The sequence below is a fragment of the Triticum dicoccoides genome, chromosome 2A, assembly GCF_002162155.2.
Source record: "Triticum dicoccoides isolate Atlit2015 ecotype Zavitan chromosome 2A, WEW_v2.0, whole genome shotgun sequence".
NCBI classification, from domain to species: Eukaryota; Viridiplantae; Streptophyta; class Magnoliopsida; order Poales; family Poaceae; genus Triticum; species Triticum dicoccoides.
Window position 1 is genome coordinate 433,849,268 of NC_041382.1, and position 15,050 is coordinate 433,864,317.

Sequence of the window (15,050 nt, forward strand, 5' to 3'; positions counted from 1 at the left end):
ACGTGAGATCACAGCAGCGGAACCATCGCTCGATGCTCAGAAGCCACTAAAGTGGTCCAGCATGCCTATCATTTTTTACACCGAGGACCACCCTGATCGCACAACTGCAGTCGGGTGTTTGTCGTTGTTGGTCTCTCCAACAATATGCAACCTCAAAGTGACCAAGATGCTAGTTGATGGCAGGGACGGCCTGAATTTGAGCTCGCCCGTTGTGATCAAAAGGTTGTAGATTCCTGATGGAGACCTCGAAGAGACAGGCACGTTTCAAGGGGTCAACCCGGGGAGGAGTCAGCCGAAGGGTAAGGTCACGCTGCCCGTGACGTTTGATGGCAAGTTAAACTATATGATGGAGAGGATTGTTTTCGATGTAGCCGAGATCCCCTTGCCCTACAACGGGATCCTCGGCCGCCCGGCACTAGCCAAGTTCATGGCGGTGTCGCATTATGCCTACAACACGCTGAAGATGCCGGGGCCGATGACCATCATCACCATCCCCTCCGACAAGAAGGACGCACTGATCTGCACCGACCAACTCTACCGAGAAGCAGTTGCAGCGACTGCCGCCAAGGCACTCGCTCTTGCCGCTGGAGCCCTGGCAGGAAAGAAGACCGGCAAGACCTCTCACACCCACTCCGGCAAGCGCACCTCTTCGGAGTGTTGTGCTCCCTTTGAGGACGTGCCAGAGAGCTCCACCGGCAAGAGCAAAAATCCAGAGCTGCGCCACCAGAGACCAAGAGGGTGTCCGTCGAGGAGGATGGCACGGGAGGGGCTTTCACCATAAGCTCCACCCTAGACAGCAAATAGGAAAGCGCGCTCATCACGTTCCTACGGGCGAATGTTGACATGTTTGCATGGCAAGCATCCGACATCTCCGGCGTTCCCAGGGAGGTGATTGAGCACCATCTTGTTGTCTGTCCTCATACACGACCTGTCAAGTAGAAGGTCGGGAAGCAAGCTTTGGAACGACAGGAGTTCATTACAGAGGAGATCAGGACATTGGAAGCGGCAGGCTTGGTGAGAGGAGTACTCCATCCGACGTGGTTGGCCAATCCGGTGGTGGTGCGCAAGGCAAATGGGAAGTGGAGGATGTGTATTGACTACACAGATATCAATAAGGCTTGTCCCAAGGACCCTTTCTTGTTGCCGCGCATTGACCAGATTGTTGACTCCATGGCCGGGTGTGATCTGTTGCCATTCCTTGACGCCTACTCGGGGTACCACCAGATCTTCATAACAAGAGAAGATGAAGAGAAGACATCGTTCATCACCCCATGTGGCATGTATTTCTTTTTACGGATGCCTTTCGGGTTGAAGAGTGCTGGCTCGACATTTGCAAGGGCAGTCCAGATTGGTTTTGAGCCCCAGTTACATATAAATATGGAAGCTTATATGGATGACATAGTGGTCAAAACCAAGGACAAGGCGACACTTGTACAAGATTTGGAAGAGACGTTTGCAAATCTACGCAAGATCGACCTCAAGTTGAACCCTGAGAAGTGTGTCTTCGGTGTTCCATCCGGCAAATTTCTCGGGTTCTTTGTGTCACAGCGTGGGATCGAGGCGAATCCAGACAAGATCAAGGCTATTGAGCAGATTGAGGCGCCCAAGCGGATCAAGGATGTGCGTCGACTCACTGGTTACGTTGCCGCCATGAGCAGATTCATCTCCAAGTCTGCTGAGTGCGCCCTTCCCTTTTGCAAAATCTTGAAAAAGGCGGGCCCAATGGAATGGATCCCAGAGGCCGAAGCAGTGCTGCAAGATTTGAAGAAATACCTCTCCTCTACACCGATACTGGTTGCGCCAAAACCACAAGAGCCATTGTTGCTGTATCTGGCGGCAACGAATCAAGTGGCCAGTGCCACGCTAGTGGCGCAGAGGGAGGTCGACGAAGAGGCAGTGGTAATGGCAGGACTGGCGGATGGCAAGCCATAGCTCCCCCCAGCAGGGCCTGGTGCCGGCAATGCAAGGCCCCCGGTAGAGTCTGGCGTTGACAGGATAGAGCCTATGCAACCAAACGGAGTGGTGCAGAAGAAGAAAATGATGCAGCACCCGGTTTACTTTGTCAGCTCCCTCTTGCAGGGGGCTAGGTGAAGGTACTCCGGTATGCAGAAATTGCTCTTCGGCCTCCTTATGGCCTCGAGGAAGCTGTGTCATTACTTCCAAGCACACGAAATCACCGTCGTCACCCGCCTCCCGTTGCAACGGATATTGCACAACCCAGATGCAACCGGGAGGATTGTGGAGTGGGCCGTGGAACTATGGAGCTTTGGTTTGAAGTTTGAAAGTACTTCGACAATCCAGAGCAGAGTCTTAGCAGAGTTCATTGCCGAGTGGACCTCAACGCCTGATAAAGAGATCCAGGAGACTACCCTCCCCGGCAAGCAGGCAAGTCGCAACTGGATTATGTACTTTGACGGGGCTTTCTCGCTGCAAGGCGCCGGGGCTGGTGTGCTGCTCATTGCACCCACCAGAGAGCACCTCAAGTATGTAATCCAGATGCACTTTCCCAGGGAGATGTCCATGAACAACACTGCTGAATACGAGGGTTTGCTTTCCGGTCCCAGGATCGCAGCAGACCTCGGGATTAAGAAGCTCATCGTCAGGGGTGATTCACAGATTGTCGTCAGACAAGTCAACAAAGATTATCAAAGCCCGTTGATGGAGGCCTACGTAGATGAGGTGAGGAAGCTGGAGGAGCGTTTTAACGGTATACAGGCGGAGCATGTTCCCCGAGTGGAGAACGACATCGCCGACTACCTGTCGAAGCGTGTTGCCTTCAAACTACCTGTGGAACCAAGTACTTTTGTGCTTTGGTTGACTCAACCATCTGTTGAACCGTCAACAGAGCAGAACACACGAAGGAAATCAGGCCCGGGCAAGTACTTTCCCGCCGGGCTCCCAGGAGCCGCCGACAAAGATGTTGCTGTGGACGCTGAGCCTACCATGGGGCAACCGACTCTGGCGGGGCGTCAAGCCCTGGCTGTAGAGACAGCCGCTCCCATGGCGGAGGGAATGCCTTTAGTCCTTACCATCGAACCCCAGGCTCCGGCATGGGCACATCATACCGTCTGATTCCTCCAAACAGGGGAACTCCCTGAGGAGCAGGAAGAAGCGGAGAAAGTAGCCCGTCGGTCTGCCATGTATCAGTTCGTCGATGACGCCCTGTACAGAAAGAGACCAAATGGTGTGAAATTGAAGTGCATTCCCCGGGAGGAAGGACTACAGCTGTTGGCGGAGATACACCGAGGCATATGTGGCTCCCACATAGGGTCGAGGGCCCTTGCCAGCAAGGCATTCCGACAAGGTTTCTTCTAGCCCAATGCCCTCCTGGATGCAACAACACTAGTAACCAAGTGTGAAGCGTGTCAGTTCCATTCGAAGAAACTTCATTAACCAGCTCAAGCCCTTCAAACGATTCCTATCTCCTGGCCATTTTTGGTCTGGGGGCTCGACATACTAGGCCCCTTACCCCACGCTGTTGGGGGCTTTGAGTACTTGTACATTGCAATCAACAAGTTCACGAAGTGGTTGGAGGTGGAAGCAGTGAGGAAGGTGACGGTGCAATCAGCCATCAAATTCTTCAAGGGGCTAGCCTACCGTTTTGGTGTGCCAAACAGTCATCGCCGACAATGGCACGCAGTTTACAAGCCACACCTTCATGCAATACATCCAAGACCTCGGCAGCAAGGTATGTTTTGCTTCCGTGGCACATCCACGGAGCAACGGCCGGGCGGAGAGGGAAAATGCTGAAGTACTGCGAGGCCTGAGGACAAAGACTTTTTACAGGCTACACAAGAACGGAAGGCGCTGGATTGATGAGTTGCCGACGGTTCTTTGGTCGATCAGAACGATGCCAAATCGAGCCACCAGCCAGACACCCTTCGCCCTGGTATACGGGGCGGAAGCAGTTCTCCCCATGGAACTCACATACGGGTCACCTCGAGTGCTCGCTTATGACGAGCTTGAGAAAGAGCAGTTGTGGCAAGATGACGCAACGCTCCTTGAGGAAGATCGTCTTCGGGCGGCTGTGAGAGCAGCGTGCTACTAGCAAGCCTTGCGCCACTCCCATAGCCGCAAGGTCCATGCCCGAAGCTTTGAGGAAGGCGACCTTGTTCTTCGGCGCGTTCAGTCGGCCAAGAATTCCAACAAGTTGACGCCGAAGTGGGAAGGCCCTTATCGGGTAATACGAGTCACCAGGCCCGGCGCAGTCTGCCTGGAGACCGAAGATGCTATTCCAGTGAGCAACTCCAGGAACATCGAACATCTTCGCAGGTTTTACCCATAAGGCGCGGTTGCCGGGCCCCCGGCAAGCCACCTTTTGTACGAGCCTTGCCGGCAAGGCATGTAAAACCTGAGCATAAATAAATGAAGCGCTGGCGCCCTAAGTTTTAGCACGCATGCTAGTTTGAGTCTATCCCTCGGTTAGGGTTAACAGTGCTTAGCGGCGGCTAACCCCTAGCATAGAGGTCGAGTGTGCGACTCTCTATTCCTTTTCGTCCTCTTTGGTTCGCAGGCTACATGGACATTTCTGCTGAGCTATTTGGAAGGAAGAGAACAGGCCGACGCCCCGACCCCGAGAAGCCAAGGTTGCCGGGGGCTGCAGGTCTAAGGATCCAATCACGGCAAGCCAAGGTTGCCGGGGGCTGCGACATCAGATAAGTCTTTGTAACACCCCGGATGTAACTTTCCCTATTTGTACTCCAACTCTTGCTGTTTCTGGCGTTAAGTTATATTTATTTCCTCGGGTTTGGGTTTTTTCTCCGTGTGTTGTTATCGTGTCATGCATCTCATATCATGTCATCATGTGCATTGCATTTGCATACGTGTTCGTCTCATGCATTCGAGCATTTTCACCGTTGTCCGTTTTGCATTCCGGCGCTCCGTTCTCCTCCGGTGGTCATTTCTAGCTTTCTTCGTGTGTGGGGATTAAACATTTCCGGATTGGACCGAGACTTGCCAAGCGACCTTGGTTTACTACCGGTAGACCGCCTGTCAAGTTTCGTATCATTTGGACTTCGTTTGATACTCCAACGGTTAACCGAGGGACCGAAAAGGCCTCGTGTGTGTTGCAGCCCAACACCCCTCCAATTTGGCCCAAAACCCACCAAACTCTGCTCCATGTCCTAGAGCGTTCGATCACGATCGCGTGGCCGAAAACCGCACCTCATTTGGACTCTCCTAGCTCCCTCTATGCCTATAAATATCACCCCCTCCGAAATTCACGGGTCTCCCGTCCCCCCTAAACCCTAGATCCATCCGCCACCGCCGCCGGACGTGTTCGAACGAGGCCGGACAGCGTCCGCCCGCCGCCTCCAGCCATCCGCGCACCGACACGTGGCAGCCGCCATCTCCCACCGCCGCCGGCCCGCCCGGCCCAAGCGAGGCCCCCGTGGCCCAAGAGCCGCCGCCGCCCCGCGGGCTCCCCGAGCCATCTCCTCCGCGCCGCCACCACCCTCCTAGCCGGCCGCCGCCCCGGGTCGACGCGGCGCCCGCCGCCTCTTAGTTGCTCCGGCGAGCCCGCGCCTCCTCTCCGACGTCGGCGCCGTCCAGCCGGTCCGGCGACCTCGCCCCGCCGGCTGTTCCTTCTCCAGCGACGGTCATCATCGGGAACCGCGCTGCCGCTACAGTGTTCCGGGCCCGATCCAGATCTGGAAAACCCTAGGTCGTTTTTTTCTCCCAAGTCCCAGAGATTTCAATCCAAGTGCCCCTGTTCACGGCTCCATAACTTTGCATCCGTAGCTCCGATTCATGCATATAGCATATCAAAATGTTCATGTCAGAGAGTACATCATTTCATTACATTGCATCATTTTCATTTGAGCGCATCTTGATGCCCGAAATGCTGTTAGAAAAGGGCTACTTGAGTTAATTGTCAGATCTGTTACTCCGTTTAGCACTTTTGTCATTTTTGCCATGATTATTGTGTGCATGATATGCCCGTGCGTTCTACATGTGTTTTGTTAAGGGTTTTGTCATCTTTCCAGAGGTGCAACCCATGTATTTTTAGGATGTGTGTGGTGACTTGTGCAAGCTTGCAAAGTGGCGCACTTGCTAATTCTGTTTTCAGGGACTTAGTGATTTCACTAAGTCATGTAGCTGTTTATCTCATGATGCCATATGTTCTTGTTGTTTCCTAGTGATCCGTGCCTCTTTTGAGGATGATCAGTAAGGGAGTTTTGTTAATATTGTAGTGCTCTATCCATCGATGTCTTTGTTTGCAATTATGAAGCAGCCTAGCTTGAGTCAATCGAGTTCTACTTTTGCTACTTTGTGAATCTGGGCAGATTGTCAACTTGTTTGCAATTTTGCCGATGTTATTGTAGTTGATCTGTGCATGCTATGCCATTGTTCTTGCCATGTCTAGCTTGCATTTTATGCCTTCTTAAGGGATGTATGCTTGTCTTGCCATGACTTGCACCGTGGTGAGTGCATTGAGCTCGTAAACATGCCTACTTGAGTTATATTTCAGCATGTGTCAGTTTTCACTAAGTCTGAAAACTGATTATGTTTTTGCTATGTTCACGTGCTTGCAATTGTATTTTCTGATCCCTTTTGGCTCAAGGTCAGTAAGGGACTTTTGTTAAGATCTTTGAGTAGCTCCATGCCATGCTTTACTTTGCCATGTTCAGGTCTTGTAGCATGTAGTTTTGTTGCTCCGAAGAGTGCTACCTGATCTAAAATTCCAGACAAGTGTTAATTTCACAAAGTCTGAGATCTATTTGCCATTTGCATTTTCGCCATGCTTGTTTGAACCTGTTAATGGGTGATTTGGCCGTAGCTCAGTGCTAGACTTTTGTTAAGCATCGTGTGTGCATCCCTGCCATCTATTTTGTTGTCACATTTGGGTGCTGTAGCATGTTCATCTCATTGCATTTAGATGCCTCCTTGCTGTAAATCGCAGACCGGTGTCATTTTTGAATCGCTTGCCATTTCCAAAACGTAACTCCGATTCCGGCATTCTTTATATCGTTTTCAAGCGATTTCATTTAATCTTTCCAATGACACCCTTGTAATTCCAAGTTTAGGCCAGGTTCATGCATTTCCTGTCATATCTTGCATTTTTGCATCCCGCATCGCATTCCGCATAGCATATCATCATTTCATCATATTGCTTGGTCTTGCACGTGGTTGATTGTATCCTTGTTGATTGTTTGTCTTGTTTGGGTAGAGCCGGGAGACGAGTTCTCTAACGAGGAGCCCGTTGAGTTTGCTTTTGAGGATCTAGTCAACTCAGACAACTGTGCAGGCAAGATGATCATACCCTCGAAATCACTACTATCTTTGCTATGCTAGTTTGCTCGCTCTTTTGCTATGCCATTGCTATGATGCCTACCACTTGCTTGCAAGCCTCCCAAATTTCCATGTCAAACCTCTAACCCACCATTGTCCTAGCAAACCGTTGATTGGCTATGTTACCGCTCTGCTCAGCCCCTCTTATAGCGTTGCTAGTTGCAGGTGAAGATTGGAGGCTATTCCTTGTTGGAACATTTATTTACTTGTTGGGATATCATTATATTGCTATGTTATCTTAATGCATCTATATACTTGGTAAAGGGTGGAAGGCTCGGCCTCTCGCCTAGTGTTGTGTTCCACTCTTGCCGCCCTAGTTTCCGTCATATCAGTGTTATGTTCCCGGATTTTGCGTTCCTTACGCGGTTGGGTTATAATGAGAACCCCTTGATAGTTCGCCTTTATTAAAGCTTTTCCAGCAATGCCCAACCTTGGTTTTACCATTTGCCACCTAGCCTTTTTTTTCCTTGGGTTCTGCAGACTCAAGGGTCATCTTTATTTAACCCCCCCCCCCGGGCCAGTGCTCCTCTGAGTGTTGGTCCACCTGTCAGCTACCGGTGGCCACCAGAGGCAACTCTGGGCTGGCCTACCCGTACCTAGGACAATCTGAGTGTGCCCTGAGAAAGAGATATGTGCAGCTCCTACCGGGATTTGTCGGCACATTCGGGCGGTGTTGCTGGTCTTGTTTTAACCCGTCGAAGTGTCTTGAGTAACCGAGATACCGAGTCTGATCGGAACGTCTTGGGAGGAGGTCTATTCCTTCGTTGACCGTGAGAGCTTGTCATGGGCTAAGTTGGGACTCCCCTGCAGGGATTTGAACTTTTGAAAGCCGTGGCCGTGGTTATGGGCAGATGGGAATTTGTTAATGTCCGGTTGTAGATAACTTGAACCTTAATTAATTAAAATGAATCAACTGAGTGTGTTACCGTGATGGCCTCTTCTCGGTGGAGTCCGGGAAGTGGACACGGTGTTGGAGTAATGTTTGCGCAGGTTGCTCTCTAGTTTCTCGCTCGTGCTTCGTCTTCTCTTCTCGCTCTCTTTTGCGAATAAGTTAGCCACCATACTTGCTAGACGCTTGCTGCAGCTCCACTTATATTTACCCTTGCCTTACCTATAAGCTTAAATAGTCTTGATCGCGAGGGTGCGAGATTGCTGAGTCCCTGTGGCTCACAGATTACTATTACACCAGATGCAGGGCCTGATGATTCCGCTTCAGGTGACGCGTATGAGCTCAAGTGGGAGTTCGACGAAGACTCTCAACGCTACTATGTTTCCTTTCCCGATGATCAGTAGTGGTGCCCAGTTGGGGGTGATTGGGACCGAGTCGCATGTTGGGTTCTCTTTTATTTTGGCGCCATAGTCGGGCCATGAGTGTTTGGATGATGTAATGTTATTTATGTACTTGTTTGACGTGGCGAGTGTAAGCCAACTATGTTATCTCCCCTTTCATTATTATATTACATGGGATGTTGTGAAGATTGCCTAACTTGCGACATATGCCTTCAATGCGATTATGTCTCTAAGTCGTACCTCGACACGTGGGAGCTATAGTTGCGTCGAGGGTGTTACAAGTTGGTAATCAGAGCCTTCCCCGACCTTAGGAGCCCCATTGCTTGATCGTTTTTAGCGGCCGAGTTGTGTCTAGAAAAATGTTTTGAGTCTTTTAGGAATTATATATCGGAGAGTTTAGGAATTCTTTTTACTTCCCAGTCTCCTCATCGCTCTGGTAAGGCATCCTGACGTAGAGTTTTGACTCTTCTCTTCTCAAATTTCACTAAAAAAAAATTTAGGATCACGCGGGTATGTTGGAATCGTTCCGATGGTTTTATGATGAGAACATTGTCTTGGTGCCTCCTGTCAGGGGTTTAGTGGAAGTGTCCCGGGGAGTTGAGCTCTGAGGTGTTGTCATCATAATATTATCGTTGCAGTTCTGGAATACCTGAGTCTAGTACGCCGACATCAAAAATCTCTTTTATGCAGTTCGTTCGTGAGATAACCTCGACGCCACCCAGTACTGGGTGGGAGTTCGGGAGTATCGCCATAACTTGTATAACGGATGCTTTTCGAAGGTTGAGGTAGATGGTTTCCGATGGTTTCTTGGTTATGTGTTGAAGGATGGATATAGCTGGATGTAGGATTTGCTAGTTTGGGTGAGATATTATGCTTCCCCTGTATCCCCAACACCTGATTGCATAACCGGAAAGGTTCGGGAGTTTCATAGGTGGGAATTCTAGTAGCTCTAGTTCTTCTTCCACGGATATTGGTTTGAGATTGGGATTTCTTACCGATTATTCGTTCTTGATCCATACCTTGTTGATTTATTTCTCTACCTTAATTCTACATGGCTTCTCAATTTATGGATATGTGACCATTTCAAGAGAAATGCATTCATTCATTTTGTTCGGATGTGAAGACTATATGTTGCAATTTTTCATTCCGTTGGATTCAGCTTCAATATTTGTCTATCATTGTGCTAATGGTGGTCAACCTCTTCAGGATGGCTCCTCCAACGCGCACGACTCCGAATCCTGATCCGCCACCACCTCCACCTCCTCCGGAGGCATGGCAAGCTGTGATGGCCGCAACTAATGCAAACACACAGTTGATCATGCAAATTCTTCAAGAGCGCAATCAAGGCAACCAAGGGAATCAAGGCAGCAATCAGAGTCACTTTGCTACACTCAACCAGTTCCTTGCTAACGGGCCAAAGACTTTCAGCAATTGTGTTGAGGCAACCGATGCTGACGATTGGCTTGTGGATCTGTGCAAGCATTTCGAGTGCAGTAACGTCAGGCCTGAGGACTTTGTCAAGTTCTCTTCCTTCCAACTCAAAGATCAAGATGCAGAATGGTTCCAGCAGTACAAGGATTCCCGAGGTGGACGTGTTATCACTTGGGATGATTTCCGTCGAGATTTCCGAGCTCATCATATTCCACAGAGCGTGGTTGAAAGCAAGCGTGAGGAATTCCGCAACCTGAAGCAAGGCTCTTTGTCTGTCTATGACTACAACAAGTTGTTTCAGAAGCTCGCCCACTTTGCCAAGCAGGACGTCCCGGATGAGAAGAGCATGATATACCAGTTCAGGGGTGGTCTCAGAGAAGAAATCCAGCTAGCTCTTGTTCTCTTCGAGCCCTTGAGATACGATGAGTTCTACAACATGGCACTGAAGCAAGAGGCTGCTCAGTTGAGGTGTGATGCTTCCAAGAAGCGAGTCAGAGATGTTACTCCTTCTTCCTCTACTCAAGTGGTCAAGCAGCAGAAGTTTTGGCTTCCTCCTCCTCCGTTCCGTCAGCCGTATCAGCAGAAGAGCAAAGGTGGCAGTGGTTCTTCCCACCCACCCAACCCTGCCTTTCAGAACAAGACTTCGTCTCAAGCTCCAAGATCGAGTGCTCCGTATCACCGTCCGCTTTCTGAGGTCATGTGCAACAAGTGCCAACAGAAGGGTCACTATGCCAACAAGTGTCTCAACCAGAGGCGTCTTCCTCCTCCTCCTCCTGTCAGATCGGCAAGTACAGCTGTGGTCAAACATAACCCCAAGCATGCCAAGGTCAATTTGATGAATGCAGCTCAGGCAGAGGACTCGTCAGATGTGATCATGGGTAACCTTCCTGTTAATGATATTCCAGCTAAAGTTCTTTTTGACACTGGTGCATCGCATTGCTTCATCTCGAGACCGTTTACAAATAGGCATGAATTGGTTTCGCAAGTTTTGCCTAGTCCTTTAGCAGTTGTCTCTCCTGGTAAGCCCATGCAGGCTAACTCCATCGTTCTGGATGTTTCTATCACTTTGGGTGACTACAAGTTCTTGGCTTCTCCTACGGTTCTCGGTGACTCGGATATTGATCTTATTCTAGGAATGGATTGGCTTTCTAAGCACAAGGCTCAGCTTGATTGTGCAGCCAGGCAGATTCAATTGACTCATTCGTCTAAGGATGTAATTGTCTTTGCCGCTCGTGATGATACCATTCATCTATTTTCTCTCAATGAGAAGGGTGAATTGGTTGCCATCTCTCAAATTCCAGTCGTTTGCGAATACCAAGACGTCTTTCCAGAAGAGCTCCCAGGAATGCCTCTGCACCGGCCAGTTGAATTCGTTATTGATCTTGAGCCTGGCACGGAACCTGTGTGCAAACGTCCTTACAAGCTCGGACCTGAAGAGTTGAAGGAGCTGAAGAAGCAACTCGATATTCAAGAGAAAATGGGTCTCATCCGGCCTAGTTCTTCTCTGTGGGGTTGTGGTGTTCTTTTTGTGAAGAAGAAGGATGGAACGGACTGACTTTGTGTTGATTACCGTCCAGTGAACAAGAAGACAATCAAGAACAAATACCCACTTCCCAACATCAATGAGCTGTTCGAATAACTCAAAGGTGCCCAAGTATTCTCCAAGCTTGATCTCCGTATGGGTTATCACCAGATTCGCATTCGTGAAGAAGATATTCCCAAGACAGCATTCAGAACAAGCTTTGGTTCATATGAATACACTGTCATGTCTTTTGGTCTCGCCAACGCTCCTCCGACATTCTCTCGCATGATGAACTTCATCTTCAACGCCTACACCAATGACTTCGTTTTGGTCTATCTCGACGACATTCTGGTTTTCTCGAAGAACAAGGAAGATCATGCCAAGCATTTGCGTTTGGTTCTCGATAAGCTCAGAGAACATCAGTTCTACGCCAAGTTCTCCAAGTGTGAATTTTGGCTTGATGAGGTTCTCTATCTTGGTCATATCATCTCTACCAAGGGCATTGCCGTGAATCCTGAGAAGGTGTCTGCAATTGTGAATTGGGAACCTTCTCAAAACGTGAAGCAACTCCGCAGTTTTCTCGGTCTCACAAGCTATTGCCGAAGATTCGTTGAAAACTTTTCTAAGATCGCGAAGCCTCTCTCTAATATTCTTCAGAAGCACGTCAAGTACGTTTGGTCTCCGGAGTGTGATATTGCTTTCAACACTTTGAAAGAGAAATTGATCACAGCTCCAGTTCTGACTCCGCCTGATGAATCCAAGCCGTACGAGGTCTTTTGTGATGCCTCTCTCCAAGGTCTTGGCGCAGTATTGATGCAAGAGAAGAAAGTTGTTGCTTATACATCTCGCCAGTTGAAGCCTAATGAGAAGAACTACCCCACTCATGATCTCGAGTTGGCGGCAGTTGTGCATGCTCTTTGGACTTGGAGACATCTTCTATTGGGAAGAAAAGTGGACATTTTCACTGATCACAAGAGTCTCAAGTACATCTTCACTCAGCCTAATCTCAACCTCAGGCAAACTCGATGGGTGGAAATGATTCAAGAGTATAATCTAAGTATTGAGTATACTCCAGGCAAGGCCAATGTGATTGCTGACGCTTTGAGCAGGAAGGCCTACTGCAACAGTCTGATTCTTAAGCCTTATCAACCCGAGCTTTGTGAAGCTTTCCGCAAACTTAATCTGCAAGTTGTTCCTCAAGGTTTCCTCGCCAACCTTCAAGTCTCTCCTACCTTAGAAGACCAGATTCGCCAAGCCCAGCTTCTTGATGCTATGGTGAAAAAGGTGAAGATTGGGATTGCCAAGAGTCAGTCCAAGTACAAGCGCTACCGCCTTGGTGACAAGGACACTCTCTTCTTCGAGGATCGTATTGTTGTGCCCAAAGGTGACCTCCGTAAAGTGATCATGAACGAGGCTCACAATTCTCTCCTCTCCATCCACCCTGGGAGCACGAAGATGTATCAGGACCTCAAGCAGGCTTATTGGTGGACTCGAATGAAGCGCGAGATCGCTCAATTCGTGAATGAATGTGATGTCTGCAGAAGAGTGAAGGCAGAACACCAAAGGCTAGCAGGTCTCCTCCAACCTCTTGCCATTCCAGAATGGAAGTTTGACCACATTGAAATGGACTTCGTGACTGGGTTTCCAAAGTCCAAGCGTGGCAATGATGCTATATTCGTTGTCATCGACAAACTCACCAAAGTGGCTCACTTTCTGCCTATCAAAGAGTCGATCACTGCAGCTCAATTGGCGGAACTCTATACCTCTCGTATTGTCTCTCTGTACGGTATTCCACAAGTGATCTCTTAAGACCGTGGCAGCATCTTTACCTCGAAGTTTTGGGATTCTTTTCAGAAGGCCATGGGCACTAACATCCGCTTCAGCACAGCTTTCCATCCTCAAACAAGTGGTCAAGTCGAGCGTGTCAACCAGATTCTTGAAGATATGCTCAGGGCTTGTGTGATCTCCTTCGGCATGAAGTGGGAAGATTGTCTTCCTTATGCTGAATTCTCCTACAACAACAGTTTTCAAGCAAGTTCGGGCAAGGCCCCATTTGAAATTCTGTATGGCAGGAAGTGCCGTATCCCTCTCAACTGGTCTGAAAACGGTGAACGTCAGCTTTTGGGTAATGACTTAATCACAGAGGCAGAAGAAATGTGCAAAGTCATTCGTGATAACCTCAAAGCAGCCCAATCCCGCCAGAAGAGCTACTATGATAGTAAGCACCGCGATTTGGCTTTCGAGATCGGAGATCATGTTTACCTCCGTGTCTCTCCTATGAAAGGTACTCGTCGCTTCGGTATCAAAGGGAAGCTTGCCCCTAGATACGTGGGACCTTTCAAGATTGTCAGCAAGAGAGGCAACCTCGCCTATCAACTCGAGCTTCCTTCAAACTTTGCAAATGTTCATGACGTGTTCCATGTCTCTCAGCTTCGAAAGTGCTTCAAGACTCCTGACCGCACCATCAACTTCGACGACATTGAGCTCCAAGAAGATCTCTCTTATCGTGAGCACCCAGTTGCTATTCTTGAAGAGACTGAACGCAAGACTCGCAACAAGTCAATCAAATTTCTCAAAGTCAAGTGGTCACACCATTCCGACCGTGAAGATACCTGGGAACGCGAGAATCACCTCCGTTCTGAGTACCCGGCGTTCTTTCAGTCCTAGATCTCGGGACGAGATCTTTTCATAGTGGTGGAGTGTTGTAACACCCCGGATGTAACTTTCCTATTTGTACTCCAACTCTTGCCGTTTCCGACGTTAAGTTATATTTATTTTCTCGGGTTCGGGTTTTGTCTCCGTGTGTTGTTATCGTGTCATGCATCTCATATCATGTCATCATGTGCATTGCATTTGCATACGTGTTCGTCTCATGCATTCGAGCATTTTCCCCGTTGTCCGTTTTGCATTCCGGTGCCCCGTTCTCCTCCGGTGATCATTTCTAGCTTTCTTCATGTGTGGGGATTAAACATTTCCGGATTGGACCGAGACTTGCCAAGCGACCTTGGTTTACTACCGGTAGACCTCCTGTCAAGTTTCGTATCATTTGGACTTCGTTTGATACTCCAACGGTTAAACGAGGGACCGAAAAGGCCTCGTGTGTGTTGCAGCCCAACACCCCTCCAATTTGGCCCAAAATCCACCAAACTCTGATCCATGTCCTAGAGCGTTCGATCACGATCGCGTGGCCGAAAACCGCACCTCATTTGGACTCTCCTAGCTCCCTCTATGCCTATAAATATCACCCCCTCCAAAATTCACGGGTCTCCCCTCCCCCTAAACCCTAGATCCATCCGCCGCCACCGCCGGACGTGTCCGGACGGGGCCGGACAGCGTCCGCCCGCCGCCTCCAGCCATCCGCGCGCCGACACGTGGCAGCCGCCATCTCCCACCACCGCCGGCCCGCCCAGCCCAGGCGAGGCCCCCGCGGCCCGAAGAGCCGCCGCCGCCCCGCGGGCTCCCCGAGCCATCTCCTCCGCGCCGCCACCTCCCTCCTAGCCGGCCGCTGCCCCGGGTC